Below are 23,325 nucleotides of genomic sequence, written 5' to 3' on the forward strand. Positions count from 1 at the left end.
TGTTTCTGGCGGTATTGTTTGAGGCCACTCTCGCGATTTGCCTGCATTGTAGTCACTGTCTCCCGGTGCCTCGCCTGCTGGAGTGCCGTGGGAGGAGGGTTCCGAGCCTGCCGTGCGAGAAAGCGAGGAGCTTTTGAGTCTTTGGCAAAGTCAGGGGTGAAAGAGTTAACCGAGCATCAGCCAGCCTTGGTTCCATATTGGCTGTCAGCGTATGGACTGTAATTAAACACAGCCCCATGGCAAAGTGACACCACCGACCTTGACTTTAAGATGCCATTTTCGACTGGCCAGGCCAGAGTATCCGAGCCTGCCGTGCGAGAAAGCGAGGAGCTTTTGAGTCTTTGGCAAAGTCAGGGGTGAAAGAGTTAACCGAGCATCAGCCAGCCTTGGTTCCATATTGGCTGTCAGCGTATGGACTGTAATTAAACACAGCCCCATGGCAAAGTGACACCACCGACCTTGACTTTAAGATGCCATTTTCGACTGGCCAGGCCAGAGTAGAGAGGGCAGTTGCTGAAGCGCACAGACATGCTTATTCGAAAAGTTTAAGGGCATGTTGGAAATTTCAAAAGGTTGGTTTGACAGGAAAGGCTACTCTCTGCAGCCTGCCTCCTCAGCCAAATGATAAATGCTTCGCTGTGCTCTCTCTTGTCTCTGATGTGGTTTTGACAGATGTATCTTGATTTTGTTTGCGGTTTACACAACCACATGTCAGCCGTACAAATGTCCAAGGCAGAGTTCTGTTTTGTGCAACAAACAATGTGAAATGTAATTTAAAAAAAGAAAAAAGGGTAAATAATTCCATTTCATAGCATATTTTTTTATTTTTTAAAAAATCAGAAAGCCATTGGCCATGCAGGTATTTTCACAAATGAGGTTAAAAAAATAACAGTATACCATGTGAAAGAAAATCGCAGAGCCCTGGTAGTGTACCAAGGCACGCTCTGCTTTTAAAACCCTGCTAGTAAACAAAAGTACTGCCCATTTGCAGCGAGCATTTCAAATCACTTCAAACCACGCTAATACTGCCAGTCGAAAAAGGCGAGACCGCAGCGTATCAGCCCCAACGAATGCCTGAACCAGTTTCAAACTCCCCCTCCAGTGCTGTTTGGGATGCGGCACTGCTGGTACCTCTCTTCGGGGAGCCCACAGGACCGCTTGGGGTTGTCAGAGGCGCAGTACATCATCCCATGATGTGCTGGAGCTTGTCTTGGGCTTGCTTTGGCCACAAAGTTAAACCATAATAGGGCAGTAGGCGCTGGGAGGTTCAGCGGGATCCTCAGCCTCTCTGTCCTCCAAGCTGGTCGCCAAACTGTGCTGGAGAGCTGCAGTTTTGGAGGTTTTGTGGTGGCAGCAGATCCATATCGGTGCATGGGTGTCTGCCTGCGCACGTGTCTGTGTGCAGAGCCATGTGCGTGCACATGCAGACGTCATGTGAATGAGTGTGTGCTGTTTCTGCAGAGTAATTGGTATTTCCTTGAAATGTGAATATCTCTACATTTAAGCGGAAACAGAGGCTCAGCTACTGCTGAGCTACATTTTGAATGAGACTTAAACCCCCAATAATTCCCCGTATTGCAGTTTCCCAGACAAGGATGTTAAAGGTGAGGGTTTTTTTCCCAGAGTGGTAGAGGGCAGTGCCCATTTCTATGTGCTGCCTGCAATCTGATGGAAAGCGAGCAGAAGTGTAGGGCATGATTAATGAAGCAGGAGCCTGGCGGAAGGGATTTGTAGTCTTCCAAGCTCTGGAGCCATACTAAATCACCAAATATGGAGGAGCAGCGGTATGATGTAACGCTGTATTTACGTACGGCGCCGCTCCGCTCAAAAGACAAAACACAGTATATGTCAAGCAAGAATTAAACATGCTGTCGTCCCCGTGGTCCCAGATAGGTCCCTGGGCTGAAGGGATGGCCACGCCGAGGAGTTCTGCACGAGGGGAGCCTCCTCTGCTGAAGGATTTGCTCTGGCACTCGTTTGGCGCGGGAGGCTCAGCGAGCCAAGTCTCCCTTTCGCGTGGCGCGGGTGATGCGAAGCGAGGAGGATTTGGGCTTGCGTGCCGTCATGGGGCTGTTAATTTGGAAAGGGCCATGGTTTTAACTGACTGTAAATGCTTCGCTGGGCAGAGGCGGTGGCTGAGGACAGGGGCGTGGTGGCAGGGCCTTATCCTGCTCGCTCTTACACCCTGCTCGCTCTTACACATTGGTGGGCTTGACTGGGAGCAGGCCTGGTGTCATGCAGGAAGGTCCACAGAGCAAGCCGTGAGTGTGTCCTGAGTAGAGATGGAGTTGCAGTTGTCAGGGCTCTTCTGCTCCAAGTTTTCTGGCTGTGGTGCCCAGCTGTGCCTACGGATGGGAAGTCCACAAATGCAGGTTCTCTGCACCTCTCTGGCTGGGCCAGAGCCGAGTGACACTGGGGTCCCTTGGTTATTCCTGTTGGTTGGAAATGCAGCCTGGCTTTGGGAGAAGGAGAAGGTGCACCAGGACTTGCGGGGTCTTGTGCTGTTCCTCCCCTTCGTGTTTTCATCTCCCTTTTCACTTGGATGAGTTCAGCTCCCTCGTGTCACAAAGAAGTGTGGTGATAGCTGGAGTGACCCACTGCTCGTAGCCAGTAGTTTGTGGAGTCCAGCAGTAAAATTTCCAGTGAGAGTCTTGCAGCCTGAACTGTGGAGTTCAGGCTACAGGAAGGCCCCTGCAGAGAACCTCAAATTCTTCCAGTTCAGCTATTTATATCTGACTTCTGTTCAAGAATGCAAAATGCAAAAGATTTGAGTGTGTAATTAAAACAGAAAAGACAGAGGGTGCATTTGGAAAAATACACAGAAGTTGGGGGCAGTGATTCTTTTTGCTAAGAGACCAGAAAATACATATTTTGTAGCAATATAAAAATGTACCCAGTTAGTTGTGAGGCTGGAAGAGGTGTTCCAGGTTAGCCCTGGATACAGAGGTGCTGTGGGTGAGCTCCGGGTGCAGTTTGTTCCATGCCTGCAGTTTTGTAGTCTGTAAGTTGGGGTATTACAGTAGAAGAGAATCTTAAGTAATGGTTAAAGATCTACAGACGAGAAAGGAGGCAGCGACTCATTCAAATGCAGGGAGAAATGATGTCTGATTTAACTGTCACTAGGCTGCTCGTTATCCTGCCGATTTCCAGAGACAGGGATGAGGACAGGAGCTTGCTTACATGTGTGCGTGAAACGTGTGCAGCAGCCGTGGGATCCGTATAGGTGCAGGCATATGTCCGTACCTGGCTCTTCCATGTGGGTGTCTGCCTGTGCACAGCTCTGCCTTGCTATAAAATTTTGAGTGATGCTGATCCAGCACTGGAGCTGAAATGCCATAAATTTAACTGAAAATTAATAGGATATGTTGTGTGGGTCCAACGAGGCAGCTTTCATCAATATGTATGTCAAAGCCTCACCACCAGATACCGGCAGCCCGTGATTTGCAGTGAGGGCGACGGCAGGGCTTTAGTTATCCGCTCTCGTATTTTACAATAGGGGGAAATATTAACTGAAGTATCTGGAGATCAGTGAACGTAAAATCGCTGTTCACTTATTGTAAAGGCTGAGGAAATATTTATCGCCCGCCCGTGTCAGGTTTTGGCGGTTTGTTTGTTGAATGTATAAATCCGAGGGAATTAATGAAAGGCTGGGGTTTGGGTGAAGAAGGATCTTAAATGTTACTTGGATGCAGTTGGGGGAACACTTTGGAGTGCTGCTGCTTATTCCCCTGTATGATGCCGAGTGTGTATCCGCGGATGCTCTATTTACCGTACAAAGAGGGGGAGGAGGAGGGGAGGTCGTTTTTACTGCTCGAATCCTATATTCTCAAGCTGCTTGTGACATTCGAATAAAACACGTGGGAAAATAATGTAAGAAATCCCTCTCTCTGCTGCAGTCGGGGGAAGGTGAACGTCATTCGGTACTAAATTTCAGACTGAGTGTATTTGATTATTACAGGTCTCGGGAAGTAACATCTTTAAGCAGAAATTTTCTTGGGCTGTTATTAGTAGTTGCCATTATAATTCTGTAGGTTGTGAATGTCGATTCCTTGTTGTGTTTTGTTCTGGAGACAAAAAAATACTGCTGTCTGCACTGAATAGTTAGCATTGCATCTGGACAATAACATGAAAGCTTAAAGATAGAGGAGGGGAAAAAGGACTATGGGAAGATTTTGAAGTCAAATCTGTCTGCTGTCCTCATACAAAGAAACAGAGAGCACAGGCTGGGTAAAATATTGCAGGCAGGAAAAAATAGTGAGGGTTCTACCCAAAGGCTCCCGCTCCCGAGATTTGGAGCGCTGCGTACAAGCTGTATTTGTAAATAAGACAGAGAAAGGTTGTGAACCGGCAGCTTGGCTGTTTTGTCAAAGTACAATGTCAGAGAAACTCTTTCTAAGACAAATTGTAAATAGAAGTGTCACGATGATTGCATGATTGAGCTCTAGAAGTGTCTTGCAATTGTTGGCATTGTCAGAAGACTTTTGAAAGCTTAATTAAAGGCGGTGGCCTGTGCGGCTGTGAAATTTACTTCTCGGGGGGGAAAAATGTAAAAAATGTAGGGGATCAAAAAGTTGTAATGCTGCTCGCACGGGGATACAGAGAACAGTCAATAGTTTCCCTGTTTTCCCTGTTGCCTTTTATAAATAATGTTTTTTGAAGAAGCAAGCACATGACACCAATATCATCCTTTGTACGAGGTAAAGATTGTGTTAGTTTTCCTATTCCCCGCTGTTCCAGACAGTTAATGTAAAAATGGCTCTTCATTGGAAGCACAAATATGAGTTCACTCGAAGCACAGAAGCAGGGTAGAAAGTTTTCTTCTGCCTCTGCCTTCCAGGGGAGCATCCCAGTGTTGTGGTGCCCTGAATATTTCTAGTGGATTTTTTTGTTTACTGCAAATCAGATCTTCGGAGAGGATGAGAAGTATATTTTCTGTTCTTTCTCCTATTGCATGGGACACTGAATTGTGGAGCTGTCCACAAGCAGAAGCATCACTGCATCCAAAATGCTGGTGGTTCAAGAGGCAGCCTGGCACACGTTAAGTTCCATATAGATCTTGAAAGGTGCATGTTGGCATCACGTGCCGAAAGCTTTGAAAATCATGCGCGTAATAACGCAAGGCTCTGTGTGCAGAGTCCCAGCAACGAATGCTGGGTGATGGAAACTGAGGCAGGGAGTAAATTAAACACCTTCTAATTAGCCCGGTGGGAGAAGTAAAGTCTTCCCTAAACATTCCCATAATTTGGTAATGCCTCTTTTAAAGAGGAGGAGGCCTATTAGCATTACCCCGTTTTGTACATGCAACTCTCAGCCCACGAGCTCTTTCTTGTTTCATTCAAATAATAAAGACAATTAAAGAGGCTTGCGAGGCACCGTCAGGCAAGGGGAGCAGAGCCTCCAGTTGTTTGCCTGCACGCATCCTCATTACGGAAATTTTTTTGGACGAAATTCCCTTCAAGCTTCGGTCTGTTTTTGTGTCCACTAGTACCAGCTTTGTGCAATAAAAGGCGTTTAGCATCAAGCTGGACATGGGCTGGCACAGTGCCACTTGTGTTTTGTTGGGTTTTTTTTTAGCTAATCGCTGAGGATCTCTTGTTACCTTTCTGCTTGTTGTGATTTTGTTCGGGTCATGATGCTGCCAGGGATGTCGCGAGTCCAAGGAAGTTGTCTTCTCCCCGTGGCAGGCATTTGAACCCAGCTTCCATCCGGGAGCACTGGGTTTTATGTGTCAGCTACTGGGGTATTGCACAAGTCCATAAAACACGTCAAGTCCATATATTTTAATACATTAAGACTTACGTATATATATATTCATACTGGTAGCATGGCCCTAAAATTAACCATTGGGTGGTGGGTTTTTTTGCTTTTCCCTTGGGCTAATGAACATAATTTTGTCTCACTGTGTACACAGACAGTAGCTGCAGCCTGACGCCTGGTGACGTCGGATGTAGCACAGGTTTGGGCCCACGTAGGTAGACACCGGTACATGGATTGCTGTGATTTATGGCATACTTTTAAAAATAACAGGCACATTAATGGACCCACAAACCACCCAAGCGGTTGGGATGATCTGATAATGAATTTCCATGAAACACAGCTCGCTCTGGAGAGCCCCCATCTTGGGTGTGCGTTGCTCCGCCAGACGTGGATCAAACTCTTGCAGGAGCGGGACCAGTGGCTGTGGACCCCTATGGATGAGCAGACCAAGTGCTCACATTATTCACACCCTCCTGTGTTAATGCCAAGCGCGTTTTAAAGCCCATAAACATCCTCCCCATCTCTCTAATCAGGTTTAGTATGCAACGCATCCTGCACGGGGTTCAGCCAGTTTGTTTTCCAACCTTTATTGGCCAGCTGCACTCGCTGTGCATCTTTAAAATATTTCAGCGAGGTTTTTTTTGCTCTTCTATCACCCAGGCTGGTAACTTGGTGGCTCATTCTTCATTCGGAGGTGGCATTGCCTGGGGTTGGCGAGGGAAAGGTTTGCGGTGTGGGGTGTGGCGAGGTCAGCCCTGATCCCAGCAGGGAATTTGTGTTCTTCATTTGCCTTTACAATCGGAGCACAGCTACTGTACCTTGGAGCAGCTCTCAGGTGTGAGCTCAGATGGGCGCATGTAAATGTCCTGTCAGATGCAACACAGGAATATTAATGTTTCCTCAGCACCGTGCTATAATAAAGCTGTACACAGGCAGCTTAATATGCAGCCGGGCTGGGGAATTGTATAAAACTTCGATAGCCCAGTGTGAATGACAGCGGTGGAAAAAAATATTCAATATGCCACAGTTTGCATTCTTGTTTGCCTTTGATCTAAAGCAAAATGAAAACATCCTCTTCTTTCCCTCCTTGTTCTGAATAGGTGCCCTTCTTCTGCAAAACTGGAGAGTAAGTAAGAAAAGAAAACAAAGTACTGGGCACGGTGCAGAATTATTTGAAGCACATTAACTCCAGCACACTGGGGGATGTAATTTTTTCAAGTATTAGCAAACATTTATTTTTTATACTTGGGATTGTTGGCATTGCTTTTCATTCTTTTTTTAGCATCTGGGTCTGGTCGAAACAAAGAAAACAGTCACCACAAACAGGTCTGGAGCCCCCTTTGCTCCCTGGCTTGGGCATAGCCCAGGCTGTACATCCTCCTCCAGAGGTTTCATTTGCATCTTCTTGTGTGTTCAAATCTTCAGCTCCATCCAAAGGTGTCTGTTTTTCAGTGTGGTTGTGTTCGAGGATTTTTAATGATGTGCTCATTTAACTGAATCAACAGCTGTCAGGAGCGGTTGTAGTAAATCCACAAAATGCACAAAGAAAAATACATACGTTCCCTGAAACAAAACACTTGAAACAAATTGGCTGCCAAAAAAAGCTGCTGAATTCTGGGTTTGCAGACAGTGCACCAAAGTGTTTATTCTCTCCGCTTTCCCCGGAGACCTCTCCCCGCTTGCCTGCTGCAATTCTTCTGGAACTTTTTACCTGAACAGGTTACTGTTAAAGAAAAATCCCACCGCTTCCCCCTGTTTGGTGGGTGCAGAGCTCAGCTACAGCTCAGATTTTTGTTTTTCACACTTAATAGCTGAGACACCAAGAGTGGGGCAAGAAGCAAAACCCAAATAACTGCATTGCCGACAAGGCAGGGAGGCTCGCTGTCCCTGTGAAATAGGTGCCAGGAGAAGCAGTGCTTCCTCTCTGCCCTTCCAGGTAGGCGTTGTCAGGGTGCTTCAGAGGGTGCACGATTCCCACCGGTGTGGGTGTGCTGATGGAGGGAGACCTGGGGAGCTTTGGTCAGTCAGAACCAAGGACTTTCTGCTTCCATCCTCCCCTGCTTTGCGTAGATGCTGAACAATTACACCTACAATTTGATCTTTGCTGCAGATAGAAAAACCTCTGCCTAAATAAACAATGGAATTACTGCTGAACAACAAAGGCTTAAAGAAGAGCCCTGCCTTTAGTGGTGTTATTGTTGTTGTGGATAATAATATTATTATTATTATTGTTATTATTACTGCTATTACTACAGCTATTACCTTTTTAAAATTATGCATCACAGTTCCTTTTTCCTTTAGGAAGTAAGGAGTTTAATTTTGTATTAATTGCTTGCTTAATTGATTTATCAGGTAGGGAAATATAAAATGCGAAATAAAAATGTGTTGTGTTGTATCCCCCCCCCCCCCCCCCCCCCAATATTCACAACAATTAATTTGTCACCCAGCGTTACTTTGCTTCAGCGTCACAGCTGGCGTTTTTTTCTGACATTGGATGAATCATCTGCGTTTCGTTGCATTTTATACTGAGTTTATTCTTTGTGGAGCAGGAGAATAGACCGGCAAAACTGTCGTTCTTCAGCCAGGGCATCGCAAGTGCTCGGAGCATTTACTGTGTGAGGGTGGCTGGGGGCTTTTCCCCGTGTTTCTCTATTACTGATGCTGATTTTCATGTTTAGGGAAGAGTTGCTGCTGTGCAACGAGAAACAGTAGTCCAGGAGCCTTGTTCTCTTTGAGGAGCTAGAACACAGTGGGATACATTTGGAAAAAGAGATAGAGGCTGTATTATTTTGTAATAAACTATAAACTGTCCTATGTTAAATTTGTGTTACGTTAGAAAAAATCAATAAGGAAAAATTAAATTCTGATAAAGATACTCTTGGATCTTTGAAAACAACTGCTGTTCTTTTAACTAAAACATTTGAGGAGCTTCAAAGAGTATGTATTTCTTCTGATCTTAGAGCTGTGTGACTGGTAGCAGGGAAAAAAAATCTTATTCTACATACAAGTGGATTGCTTAACAAGTCAGCACAGACACATACTTGTTTGTACCATAGAGATAAAAATTCCTGTATAAAAATAATTCAGTTGCTGACAGCAGGCATTGTGCTGGGGCTGCCTCTTTTGTGTTGGCCGGGGGTCAGGGACCACGGCTCCCACTTTCTGCCGGGGGGAAAGCTGTCACGATCGCTTGCTGGAGCCTGGAAATAAGTTAATTGCTTTATTTTAAGGAATGCTCAGAGCCCAGTAGTGTGGTTTTTACGTCTCTGGAAACAGAGAAAGAAGGGGGGGGGAAAATCTCTTAATGGGGGACATGACTTGAAGGCAGTTTGGGAGACGTGGCCTTCAACAGCTCGGCGGCCCGGCAGTAGTTTCTAAACTTTTGTTTTTAACCTAATTCTGATTTATGCTGTCACGTCCCGTACTGGCCTTCCCTGGGCTCTTCTTGTGTGAAGTAATGTTGGTGTTGGGGGGAATTGCTTAAAACTGGGGACTCATGGCCAATCCAGATGTTTGCTGTTGCGGTTGTTGCACGGCACCAGGTCCTATTTTGTCCAATAAATGTTAAAAAATGGGGCATTAGCACAGCTCCAGGCATCCTCTGTTTTGCTCTGCAGGGGTGCAGGTAGGATAAGCTGTGAGGTTGGAGAAGGCTGGTGAAGTGGGAATAGGAATTATTTGAACATTCATCCATCCTTCAAAGTCGGGGTGCCAGGGAGGCAGCCAGTGCTTCCCTCCCCAACCTCCTCCTGGGATCTCTGGCAGAAGCGTGTCTCGCTCCCCTGCTCTGCACCCTTTGCGATGGCTGGATCAGGCCCCGGCGGGGCCGGCCGAGAGCGGAGCCAAGTTTGGGAGCAGCCCCGGGAGCACAGCGACTTTCTCAGTGGCACGCTCCGGTGCCGAGATCTTTTCATCCCTCCCTTTTAAATGCAGCGAGTCCCTAAAATTAATGCTGCTGCACTTTGATGAAAATAATGTTTTTATAATGCATTTGCTGTTTACGTGGAAGATGTGACTTGAGGGGAAAAAGGCTTTTTTGGAGGGTGGTGGAAATCTTGTTAATCTGCTCTCGGAGAGCGGCACACAATACTGCCTATGAGCAAGTCTGTGCTGCTTTTGATAAATTACCATGTTTAGAGATAGGTTTGGCTCTTAAGGGCTTAGTTTTCTGAACAAAGTCCATAACAATGTTTTCTGCCTCTGTTTGTCTCCAGCCCCTTTGGCTTGACTCGGAGCCCTGTGTTTAGTTGAAGCTCCGTCTGGAAGATATAACAATTTTGCATTAAAAAAATAAGGAAATCACAGGAAGAAAAACCCTTTTGCTTTTTGGATGAATCTTACTGATAATTTGCTAAAGCTCATTTGAATTTTAAGCACTTCTTTAATCTTCAAAGGCTAAATTGCTTTATGAATATGCATGGTGTGGGCAGACTTTAGTTCATTACCTAGTTGTAAATTCTAATGACCATTAGGTCCTTGCAGTAATTGCGAATTGTTTTGCATTTTTGATTGGCCTATTAACATGTGCATTCGGCACACATCAGGCCAGCCTGTCAGGCTGCTGAAGGAGAAAAAAAAGGTGAAAATTGTTTTATAGCACCAAGATTCTTAGATTTTCAATCTTGGAAAATTGATGATGTAAAAAAATTAAAGCGGTGTTTTTTCTTCTCAAGATTGAAAGTTCACCAAGAGATTTGACATATTTAATTTACATGATGACTTTGCACTCCTTCATTAATGCAATTTGCATATGAAGCTGTTGTTAATCACTTTTGATCATGTTTTGTGTATTAGCTGCCTCAGTGGCTCTTCTCCCTCAGATGCTCCAGTAGAAAGCAGCAAAATGATGCATCTTCTTGCCAAGTTTCCTTTAGTGAATTGAGGAATTAGGAGTCTAACCTTGAGTAATTAAATACGTTCTATCAGTTCTCTTTTAATGTTAAGTACACTTGGTTGGAAGTGTAGAAGGAAATTGTTCCCATTTGGGGGAGACATTCCTTTAAAAAATAATTCTATATGTATAGATAGACCAGAATTATTTTCCGTGCTCTGGAGACGCCAGGGCCGGAGGGAGAGGTGACAGCAGGGCAGGATGTGGCAGTGCCTGGACCCTTCTCTGCGTGACCAGTGTTGAAAGGACGTGCCCCAGGCCCCATCCTGTGCTGCCTGTGGGTGCAGAGCTGCTGCTGGTATTGGGGTGGTGGCTGTGCCTTTGGGGGATGCTGTGTAAAGGGCAGGGAGCGCCCTGTTCGTAGCAGCAAATCGTGCTGCTGGCGCTGCTCCTCTTCCACTCCAGTCTTCCAGTTGCCTCATCACAAGGAAGGGTCTTTTTCTCCTGCCTGTCCGGGCAAGGCGTTAATCATCCAGCCCTGGGAGGGGAAACTGGGAGCAGCCTGGCTGGAAGCCTGCCCAGCTCTCATAACCTGCCCGGGCATCCGTGCCCGGCCAGCACCGGAGGCCATCCGCCACCCCTCCTCCTGCCTGGCTGGGGCTTGGCCTGGTCCCTGTCCCCTGTCTCTCATGCTGGCAGCACCGCAGTTCCTGGCTGTGGGATCGGGGCCTTGCCTTTGCTTCATCCTTCGGTTGTCCAGCCTTGGTAATTGATGCTCAGCTTTGGTTGGAGAGTTTATCACTGGGTAAGAAGATGAATCGGAGGGGTGAAATGGATACCCTGATTAAAGGAACTGCTTAATGAAAGAAAATAAACGGAGAGGGAAAAGGACCATTCTGGAAGGAACAGAAGTATAATTTTAACCTCGGAGGAGACCTGCTGCTGCCCTTCCATGACTTCCACCCATACCACGCTAAAAGTGTGGTTCAGTTCAAAGTTGTTAATATTCAGCTGGGAAACAGTATCCAGAACACAAATAAATTATTAAGTGCATGAACTTTTTCGGCAGTAAGATGAACTGATGGGGTCCATCTGCGAGATCCAGGGGCTTTTTATTTGTGTGTGTCGAACGATTCTGCCCTCCGACTTCATAGCCTTTGGTCCCTGGCCAAGTGCATGCATAATTGATTCCACACGCGCTATCATTTTCTTGATGTAATTGCTTTAGTAAGATATGTTGAAATCTGATGGATAATTTACTATATGAGAATGACAAAAAGGTAAACGTTTGCGTTTTGGGCCAGGCGCGGAGAGGAGGGTGCTCAGGTGACCTGCGTGGTGAGGGGAAACCCACGTGGACCATCTCCCACGAGCAAAGATGGAGGTAGATCGCTGGAGAAGTTCAGAGCAAACTCTCTGGAATTAATTGGAGTTTTACAACACAGGTGAAAGCAAAACAGTGGCGTTGTTCGGAAACTTTCATTTTTTCTGGAGTGATGACTTTTTTGCTTTCCTAATTGCCAGAATGTGAACTCAGAAAAAAGTTCTGCAGAAGGCAAGGGGAGAGTATTTTTAGAAATCAGTGTGTCCTGGACTTGCTGCCCTGTGCTGCAGAAGGTCCTGACACTGGTGCCTTGCCTGGCAAAAAGATCTTCTCTCTTGGCTGTTTAAATAATCCACCAAATTAAAGTCAATGCCTCACTTGGGCTGGATATATTTTTAGAGATTTCAGCAGTCTGTAAATATTAAATCCACCTATAATTCCATCCACATCCAAAGGAAAACACTCCACTTGAAAATTTGACATCACATTGGTCTTTAAGAAATGATTTGTTAATCTTCCTTTCCCCCTTGTTTCCCAGTCCTGGAATATTCTGTATTCCTTTCCGTAATTTTTTAAAATAGATTTTGAGGTGGTGTAGACACAAAAACATTTTCTCATTTGCTTCCCCCCCATGCCATGATGTTTTCAATGTACTAAAAGAGGAAAAAATATCGAAGGCAAACCCACATAACTGTAGCAAAACTGTTTTTGAGCAAGTCATAATAATGAACAACACATGATCTGAAATGTGATCAGCAAACATATACTTATGCCAAGGAATTTTTGCCATTCACATACCAAGGTTCTGTAAATCAGTAAACCGCGGCAGAGGAGCCCCCGGCACAGCGAGGGGAGGAGCAGGAGCAGGAGCAGGAGCAGGAGCAGGAGCAGGAGCAGGATGGGCTGCCTAGCAGAACTGTCTTGTTCACAGAGCAAGGAATGGGAACAAGTTTTCTCTCTTCCACCTTCCTTGTCTCCCTCTTGGTCCACACACCAAAATGTACAGCCTCTAAAGAGGGACAGTGCAGCCTGATCTGTCCTCAAAAGCAAAAGCAGACAAATGAGTAGCAAAGGGATGAAATTTCATCACAACGTGTTTTACGGGATTTTTTTTTTCCTTCCCCCACCTCCCCATCTTACACAGAACCAAAATGTAAATTACTTTCTGGTCCTAATTGGATTTAATTATTTCTTTAGGAGAGGATGGGTGGGAGGGGGTGGGAATGGCACACAGCTGTCCTAACAAAACAAAGGAGCCAGAAAACCCTCACTTTCCCCCATGTTGGCTAATAAACGGTGCAGAGGATCTTAGTGCTGGCAAGCAAATGGAGCGCTGTGTAGACCTGGGGAAGGGGTAAGCGCTGTCGGCAGCCGGGAGCATTAGGAGAAGGCCAGGCTAGCTGTTAGGAAGTGCCCTTAAATGGTGATTCGTGGTTTCCTATTAATTTCTGTGACTGCCCTATGTTTCAGAGCACCCAGCCTGGCCCTTCCCTTAACTTAAACCACATTGCCCAGATGCCTTGGCCCTGTGGTGAGACCCACCCTCACAATAGTGGGCTGTGAATCTCACCAGCACGGCTCACCTGGGAAGCACCAGCTCCCTGTGGCACTGCTGGGAGGGACTGGGGGTGGATTTGGGTGCCCTGCACTTGGTGGGGTGTTCCCTGTGCCCTCCAGGTGGGGTCTGGGACACTTGGGTGCCAGCGGTGGGGTCCGTGTGAGCTGAAGATGCTCTGTGGGTTGGTGGCACATCACGCCCGCGGATCTCCAAGAGCTTTACAAGCTTTAATGAATGTGACCACTAACGTGATTTATAGTGCGATTCATTATTGGTATTGGAGGGACTGTATTCTTATTTTGTCATTTGCTGTTAAAATTAATACACTCCATGCTGGCTATAAAAGTGTATTTGCATTTAATTGCAAGTCAGAATGAATTAGTGGATATGATTTAAACCTGAACTCACTCCCTAAAAAGAAATCTTCAGTGGGGAAGGAAAAATCAAGCTCTGTGCTGGATTTCTTTGGTGGACGTAGGGATGGAGATGGGAGTCGGGGAGAGGAGGGGGCAGGCGGGGGCTAGGCTCTTTTTTAAATTATTTTTTTATTTTTTAAATTTTTTTAAATTCTTGACGTTGCTTTCAGCGAAAAATGCCTTTGCCAGGAGGGGCTTAGGCAAAGTGGTCAAGCACATCTGCTCCTGGGAAGGTAGGGAAGAAAAGAGGTTACTAGTAATAGGGCAGCAGCACAAAGGGAAAATTGTACACTGGAAGCATTAGTCTCCTCGGCGGTGGTGTGGCCAGACTGGTTTAGCAGACAGGATGATAGATTGCTTTGTCAAGGGTCCCAGGGTGTGCCCTGAACTTGAAGCACTTTGTTTATCTTGAATAGAAAGGGAAAAGCACAGACATAATCGATGTCTAGTTTTTTAGGAGGGAGGAAGAGGTAGAGGAGGGAGCGAGGGGGTGGTGGCGGGGGGGGAGGCCCTGGCTGTGGCTCTCCATTAACAGATGAACTTGGCTGAAGTCCAGAGTTTGATGAGAGAGTGTCACAGCTCCGGAGCCGGCCAGCCTTTTCAATAATTTTTTTTTTTTAATACCTGCTGACTGTACATCAAATGCTCCCAGGTCTTTTGGCTAAAGGCAAGAAGAGGGAGAGAGGGGGGGAAAAAAGACACAGCTCCATTTTTTCCCTCTGAACCAGTTGAGACCAGTCCCTTGGCCACGCATGCAGGTTCTATCATCTTTCCTGGCTTGCTGTTGGGAAAAAAAAGAGTTGTCGCCGTGCCAGTAACCTGAGGGCCCAGGACAGGAAAAAAAAAACGGGGTTGCTGTTCTGAGAGGCAAACTAAAGTTGAGAGTGTGAGAGCAGGAGGGGCTTGCGTGTGTCTGGGAGATTTCAGAGATAGCAGGAGTTAAATTGGGGGGTGAAAAGCATCTGCAAGGCAATGCCTGCCTGGCTGGGGAGGGTGAACCCTGGGGGCAGACCCAGTGCAGGCCCACAGCTTATGCACGACAGCACCTTTCCATGCTGGCTCCCACCCATTCAAATGACTTTATGAGAAACAAAACCAAATTGATCCCCTAGGGCAGACCTGTGCTGGTCTGTGTGAAGGTGGCTGCACTTAAAGCCTTCATGCAGCCCTCACAGAACGTTTCTGGGCCATCCCTGATGTCGAGGTGCTTCGTTGGGTGGTGAGAGTATAGACAAAATGCTGTGGTGGTGTAATAAATGCTGTGGTGGTGAGAAGACAAAATCCTTGTAATGCCGTGGTGGTGAGAATAAAGACAAAATCCGAGATCTTTACTGGGTTACCGTTGTTTTTACTCAAAAGTTCCTTGCTGAGCGAGAGGTGGATGTGGTGGGGATGTAGTAAAGGAGGCTGCAGGGATGCTCTGGGTCGGAACTTCCCAGGGGTGCCTGGCTGGGGGTATGGGTGGCCCCAGAGCACCTGTGACTTGGAAACACAGTCTGAATTCATGGTTGTTTTGGGTATTTTTATTTTTTTGTTGTTTCCGATTATGCCGTTTCTGACAGTTGTTCAGCTACTTACCAGTCTTGGCAGGAGGCTGAGCCTGTAACATCCTGACATTTTTGCTTTTTAACAGGCCAGTCTCATCGTGCTGGAACAAACAGCAGCTTAACTGCGTTTCACTCTGGCTGATTTGAATAACGTGTACTCTGGTCAAACAAGAAACTCCTCAAAGGAAGAGCTCAGCGCCTTGTTTCCCGTCATGCTGATGGACGGTGGATTTCAAAATGCGTGGAAAGGGCATAGCTGGGAAAACACGGGCTCCCCCCGCTGCAAAGGGCAGCGTTTTCAGAGGTGTGAAGGGTAGGTCGGAGTGGGTTGGGTCACCTGCCTGTCCTCCGTCCCTTCGATGCATTCCCAGCATCACGCCTTGCTGGGAATTATGAGGTTTGCTTGGCACTAGAGGCTTTATGTCACGTGACTGTCCCTCTTGGAGAGTGGGCATGCATAGGGACAGCCTCTCTTAGTTAAAGCTTTGCCTGACCACCTTGCTCCATGTGGGCATGCAGGTCTGTGAGTCGTAGTTTTTGAGGAATCTGGGAATATGCCATGGATTGAATATCCCAGCCTTGTTTCCTCTCATTCCCCTTTGCCTTCTTAGCCAGCAGCTGGTGACGTGCGGTGTGCTGAGCCCTGCTCTGTGGAAGGAAAGTACAAAGGCTGGGAAGAGGCTGTGGGATACAGCTTCATGAAACCGAGTGCCAGGGCTCTGGGGCTGGAAATCTCCTTCCTTACACTGGTCCTTCCCTCACTCCTCATGTTGCATGTCAGACTGTAACTGGTTTGATGGTGAGCTTCCCAGAGACTTGGCACCCCCGTGTTTTTTCCCAGGCGTTTGCCTACGCACGTGCACAGCTCCCGTGTGTGTTATGCCTGCACAGGACTCCCTGTTATCTGCTGATCGAGGTGTTTACCTCTGCAGCATCCATTACGTGGGGACCTGAGTGCCTCAGAGATGTTAATGAACACACCCTCGCACTGCCAGGGCGAGAGAGGCAACTGCTGTGGCACAGGTGGGGTGGGTCACCCCAGGTAAGGCCAGAGAGCTTCAGCAGAGCGGGAGTGGGAGCCCAGCCTCACTGCTCTTCCTCCCTGCTGGTGGCTCGGCAAAGCTGGGAAGAAAAGCAAAGATGTGGTCGCGTCTCCAAACCAACCTGCTCTTTACCAAGACCTTGGTAAGGAGTCCGCCTCGCTTCACCTCTGGCCCTGCGGAGATTCAGCCCCTTGGTCTGGGGGCACGTGCTCGGCTACGGTCATGCAATGCCACATCCCTGGGTTAGATTCGCCTGTACATCTGTGGGGAGGCAGCGGGATTTGCAGGGGCTCCCTGTGTTTGGGCAAAAGGCATTGGTAGCAAAGGTGGGTTGCAGGTCCAGGAGACAAGGTGGTGACCTTTGGGTCAAGTACCTGTGTCTGGAGAGCCCGCGATAAATATTGTACAGTGGGAACAATGGGGCTGTAACAGAGCTGCGCCCAAAGAGGCTCGGGCCGAGCAGCCGGCTGGCTGAGAGGCTGCTGGGGGAGCGGTGTAGTATTTCTACTTCCAACTGATTGAAATGTCGACTTAAAATCAACGTTGTTGACTAGGGATAATTTACAGTTTTCTCAGCGCTAAGTAGCCGCGCGCGTAAGGATGCGCTCCGGGATGAGCGCTGAGTGGTCCGGGCGCGGTGCTGAATCAGATGCATTATAGGTCAGCTCTTTATTTGTTTCATCACGACTTTTACACAGTTGTCGTGTAATTTATGGCTGCTTTCACGTTGTCAAACATTTTCATTGTGGCTGCTTCTTAACACACTCCTGACACAAACACGGCTGCTTTAAAGACACTGTATTGTTTCATAATCTGAGAGGAGGACTATAAAACATCAAATTACGCTATCTTCAGGCTAATCTAAATGCACTACAGATTGAAATCAGAGCTCATTTGTCCCTGATGCAAATTATTAAGTTCTAATTATAAATATCCATTTAATTACCCCATACATTTTTATTCTGCAGACCTTCTCAGCAATTCTGTCTGAGATACAGTAGATGTATAGGAGAAAATCTGCAGTAATTAATGTGCATTTCCTAAATAATAAAGAACAAACATGAGCCACTTTGTTCATGGATGACATATCCGCACACACATTTTTAGCTATCCGTGTCACAGCAGCAGACACTGAATGCTAATTCAAAAATAAATGGAAAAGACAAAAATTAAAAGTTTGGGGGTTTATTTCCCTCCTTTCCCAGCCTGTTGTGGAAAGAGCTGGGTCTTTCAGTGCCTTGTGCCCCCTGGGAGAGGGATGAAAGTGGCTCTGGGAAGCATGGCATCATGTCCCTGCCCTCTGTCTCGTGGAGGTGCTGATCCTGAAGCTGCCTTGTACTGGAAGCCCCACAAATCCAGATGCATCTTGCAGTTAAATAAACTGGGGGAGCCACTCTCTGCCACTCCAGCTTCTCCAGCTTCTCGGTTTCATGCCCAACAGCGGCTGCACAGGTTACAAAAGCTCGTCTCAGGCAGCAGTAGGGAATGTTTGTGGTCCCCTCCCTGATTCTGTGCTCATGCAAAACCCAAGGGCAGGGATAGACACAGAGGAAGTGTCTGTGGGGGCAGATCCTGCTCAGAGTTACCCCAGGGGTAAATCCTAAGTGGCTTCCTTGCAGTCAGGAGAGTCATTTGGTAGGCACAGCAGTGTAAAAGAGCTTGGGCTCCACCCCTTACGGTTATTTTTGTTCAGGTTAACAGAGAGCTTTGTCTACCAGCCACTGGAGTCTAGGAGAAAAACTTGGAGAAGGTGGCAGGCATGGAGTTGAGCCTGGATACAAGCGATGCCTGTCAAAAATCACCAGAGGAGCACATGTATGTGTGAGCCTGTGTACCCATACCCATACATGGGGTGGGAGTCTGACTGCACAGCAGTTAATGTGAGCATTGCCACAGGCTTCATTGCACTCCCTATTTATACCCATATTTGCATCTGCTTTCTGGGTGATAGAGTAGGCTTTCTGGAAAGGATACTCGTGTGCTATCAGTAATTATAAACAGAAATTAGCTTTGAATTTTTTCAGACATATATTCCACTAAAGCTCCATTCATTTAATCAGTTAAGAAGATGAGGGGCTGCAGCAGTGTCCTTAATTCCCAAATAACTTTGTCCTTATTTATTATAATCGTTTTATCTCAAACTTTGTCCTAGAGTCACAGGGCACTAAGAAGAAAATCGTAGAAGTGTTGGTAGGAGCCTAAGGACCTTTACAGAAAGAAACCAAACAAAACCCAAGCCTGATTTCCTAAATAGAAGAATAATTACCTTGGCTTTTCTAGCAGCAGTATATTTTTTGGAAAGATCAGCCTGTCTTTTTTGTTGGTGGTGGTGGTTTTTTTTTTTCCCCAGAATCACAATTACTGTGCTGCTTTGAAACATGTTTTTTATTATGATTCCTCTGCAGCATAGTCACTGTACAGATAATACTGCTTGAGATTTTGCATCTTGTCATCTCTGTTATACAGAAACTTAAACTGCAGCCTAACCTGGCAGTCGGATGGCAAGCAAGCCACGCCGCAGGCTTGCGATTGCTTTAATTCCCACATGATCTGCTTTTACCTGAGCAACTGAATGTATATCTCTGCTCATGTTGTTATTGTCTGGAGCAGAAAGTAAACTACGTATCCCGCCACTCACACTAGCTTTTCACGGCTTAATAGTATTTACCTGTAGTTATTATTATTATTACATCCTCCAAATGCATCGGTTGTTACATTGCTGGTGTCTGGTGGGGTGCCCCGGCTGGGACTCGCTGATGGGGTCGCCCATGTCAGGGTGTGATGTATGGATTATGTTTACTGCGGCATGTTTTGTTTGTGAGCGAGGCTGTGGCAGTGGGGCAGATGATGAATGAAGATACGCCATGGTTTCATGTTCATCCCTGTGGTTCTAAGTCTCCAATACAATAAAGATCCTCTTGTGATATGGAGGGATTTATGTGCCTGTAGTGGACTTAGAGCTGGACTTGAAGGTGTGATAGTCCAGTGCTTTGGGGTATTTTTGGTGAAATTTTGGTTTATCCACAACCTGGATAAGCACTTGGAATTTGTTGTAAAAACCATGGAGGTGTGTGAACAATCCAGTTAAATAATTTGCCTGGCTGAAATACTGGTCTGTTTTTCATCTTTGGGCCTCCACGAGTCAGCTGGGTGATATTCATCACCAAAACACAAACGGGCAAAGAGAATCACAGAATGATTTGGGTTGGAAGGGACTTCAGAACTCATCTGGTTCCAAGTCCCTGCCATTGGCAGGGGCACCTTCCACTGGACCAGGTTGCTCAGAGCCTGATTCAACGTGGCCTTGAACACCTTCAGGGATGGTGAATGCGCGTGTGCTGTCGGGGACCCCAGTGATTAATGCCTTTAGAGGCTTCCTTACCCTCCAAGATGCAAGTAAAGCATTAATTCTCTTAGAAGTCAAGTTTGCTGTAGTGCCTTTACACCTGGGCTGTGGAGTTTGAAGTCGGGGCATGGTAAGGATGGCCTTCACCCTTGGGGCAGCTGGCTTGTCACTATGGCAGAAGGATGCTCGGAGCTTCCCACTCTTCTCTCCCATAGGTCTCACTTTCCCTTTTTTCCCCCCCCCGTGCATCCACTTAAATGGACAACTGTGGTCTGTACACAGGTTCTTCTTACTTATTTTATCTCCTGAAAGACTCCAACAAGCTTTTACCAACTGAGTCTATAGAGAAAACGGCCAGGCAATTTTTGTTTCAATTTAGGCGTCTCTCCGGAGCACTAGTTCCAGAGACTGATCAATAGGTTTTATTGTAGACCTCACTGTCTCTAAAAGCACCGTGACCTTATCCTGTCTAAAAATAGCATTTGCTCTTGCTGCCTGCAGAACCTTGACCTGTGACAACCCATTTGGAGCATAACTGACACGTGCAGTCAGCTGTGCATCCAAGACCCTTGCACGCCCCGGGAGAAAGCTCCCCGTGCTCCTTGTAGCCCTTGTTGGGAAGAAGGAGAGAGGGAGGGCTGTGGTGGTGGATGAGGTGCCCTACTCCCTCAGAAATCCTAAAGTGGATGAGGGTTGGTCTTTTCCAGGTCCTGAGCAAGCCCCGGTCCAGCCCATGGGCAGTGGGAAGCGAGCACCTCTGAGCGTCCATCCTCTTTTGGGAAGAGCCTTGCATGCAAACCTAGATCCACATTCACACCAGCACCTTGTGCCACATCCCTGCGTGAGTTCCTGAGCTCAGGGAAGTGCTGCTCTGGAAAGCATACTCTTCTTTGTTTCTAAGCTATTCTTCCTACATTTGCACAAAAGAAGGTCACCTAAGTTACACCATTTCCTTGGTCAGTGGGTGTGTTTAAGGCAGTTCCCAAGGGCAGAGGGAGGGGGGAGAGCTCGGCATGGATTTTGGTGACCTATTGATGCAGCGCAGGGGCTTGAAGTGGCCACCAGGTACTTCCAGCATATGGCAATGTCAGGCAGAGAAGAGCCCTATTGCACACCTGCATCCTCCACCAGAAAGGGCTTGTTTGGTGTTTTCTGTGCAAATGAAGGGATGTGGGAGAAGAGGAGCCTGCAGGGACCCCGGCACCCCTCCCTCCCTCCTGCTGTGGCTGGGCTGCCTGGCAAGGGTTAACCGTCGTCCCTGGTGAGCAAGGTCTGGTGCAGAGCCTCTGGGAGATGAAAAGGGAAGCAGCTATGATTGCAGAGCTGTAAAAGGTGGCATTTTGTTCTGCCCGCTAACAAAAGCCAGGACTATTGTTGCCTCCGAGCTTGAAAGAGAGGTCACCAGTGGTATTAGTGCAGCTAATCACAGGAGAGGCCGGGTGGGCTCGGGCGCTGCTGGCGGGGCTGGGACCGGCCAGCGCGGGCTGTTCCCAGGCACAGGTTCCTCTTTGGTTACACAAAATGTCCGCTCCCGCTCCCCTAATGCGCAGGCTATTATTAGCCGGTGTCACTTGGTTATCTGAGAGTGGCGCTTTTAGCTGCCATCTAAGTGCTTGACACTTGGGTTTACAGCAGATTAAATTAATTTTTAGGCTGGTTTGGCTTTTTTGGGTGTAGACAAAGGGAGCAGCTGCCGTGGAAATGTAATCTGGCACTGGTGAGGGTGGACAGCCTTAGCTGGTCTTCCCCTCTGCTTGCGCTTGGAGGGTCTCGACGTGCAGGGGACAATTTTGGTACCTAAAACACCATCCCTTGGAGCATGGGCACCTACATCCCCAGCTCAGTGCCAGGCCATGTCCCTGTTAGTCAAAGCATGTTGAGATGGAGAGCTTGTGGATGTGAGCAGCTGGCAAGTGCAGGCACCAAACTGATGCTTATAATTGTGTCTGTTCAAATGCTGTAGTGCAGAGCTCATGATAAATATTATTTACTTATTGATGAGTCTGTTGGTGCAAGTCATTCCTTTTGCTCCTGGGCATGTTTTTGTCTTACTTATTTTTGGCTAAAAAGCAGCAGGCCTTCAAGAAGATTCTGCACAAGTTTTTTCTGCCCTAAAAGCAGATCAGGTCAAGAAATTAGTCAGAGATGGAACGGACTTAATTGCCAATTATTGCTGTGGGTGAGTGGCACAAGGGATGGCCATTTTGAGTGGAGGTGGTGGGAGGAAAGGAGTTTAAAACAGGGTCAGTGTCAGAAACCGAGTTCTTCTGAGCCAGCTCTGGATGGAAAAATCTGGTTGAAGACATCTCCCTGAGGTCTTCAACTGCTGCTTGAAGGGCATTCTTAGACATTGCATCTAGTATCACTCTACCTTTAAAGTTAGATTGAGAGGGATCAAAGACACCTCTCAAGATCAAGACACAGCTGGCCCCGCTCCAAAACTGCTTCCTCAAGAAGAGAAGGGTAGCAGCAGGCCAGGAGTTGGCAAGGTTGGTTGTGTCAGGAGATGTTTGTCTCTTTAGCCGGCTGATGAGGTTCCAGGGCGGCTGGTGCCTTGTGCTCCTGACACGAGGCATCTGACCATCGCCCCAAAAACCTGAGGGGGTGGGATTTGTGGTGCATGGGAACAAGGTTAGCCCAGAGCTGGGGTGAGCAGCCGCTCCACACGGAAATAGCAGATGTTAGAAAAGGTAATGGCTGGATTAAAACTCAGCCCTCATCTTAAATTCATTGCTGCCTTTTCTTGTGGCTTTGGGGTCAACGACTGATGTAAGCAAGTTCCATTTTCCCTGTGGTACCTCGGCATTGACTGGTGTGCAGCTCTGGCAGGCTGGGCTGCTTTCCCTTGAGTCCTGCACCCTGCTTATCACTGTTCTTCCCATTTATTTGCCTCCTGGCGTGGGAGAGTCTCTGCGGCTGTGGTTTGCGCACAGGGTGCATTTCAGGGGAGCATGCACAGGTGCTGTATGGGCGTCTCTATGGAAGGAGGTATGGGCTTAGAGGCTCCAGAGCCAAGGCTTTCATGGGTAAAGCGCAAAGCAGGAACACCTCTGGGGTTTCTCTGCCCAGCCTGGCTTTTGGGTTTGATCCATACGAGACTGATGATCACGTTAAATTCACCACCTTTCAAAATGAGGTCAGTGGTGGGAGAAGGTGCAGAGCTGTGGTGAGGTTGCTGTGCAAGCCTTGGTGTGGGAGGCTGGTTGCCCCTTGCAGCCCTTGGCATGTGCTCCTTGAGCAGCCTGCAGGCACATGCAGCAAGTCCGGCCAAGTTTCGATCCTGGCACTTTCCCTCATTCCCTGGGGGACTTCAGGAGAGGCACAAATAATTCAGCTTGGTGTGGTGCAGGGGGAGGATTCTGTCTTGATTTCAGCATGTGGTGGTGTGTTCACCTGAAAATGAGAACCTTTTCTGGGCAGGTAAAATATTTGTTGGAAAGTGTGGTTGGGTGAATTTAGGTACAGCTTTGGCTGGCAAAAAAAAAAAAAAAAAAAAAAAAAAA

General features: G+C 47.3%; 1 protein-coding gene across 5 annotated transcripts in view; it reads left to right on the forward strand.

The window, feature by feature from the left end:
* BCL11A (B-cell CLL/lymphoma 11A) overlaps positions 1-23,325 on the forward strand; it is a 128,950-nt gene that overhangs the window by 58,979 nt on the left and 46,646 nt on the right. The window lies entirely within an intron of this gene.

Source organism: Corvus brachyrhynchos, unplaced genomic scaffold, assembly GCF_000691975.1.
Source record: "Corvus brachyrhynchos isolate BGI_N302 unplaced genomic scaffold, ASM69197v1 scaffold69, whole genome shotgun sequence".
Lineage (NCBI taxonomy): Eukaryota > Metazoa > Chordata > Aves > Passeriformes > Corvidae > Corvus > Corvus brachyrhynchos.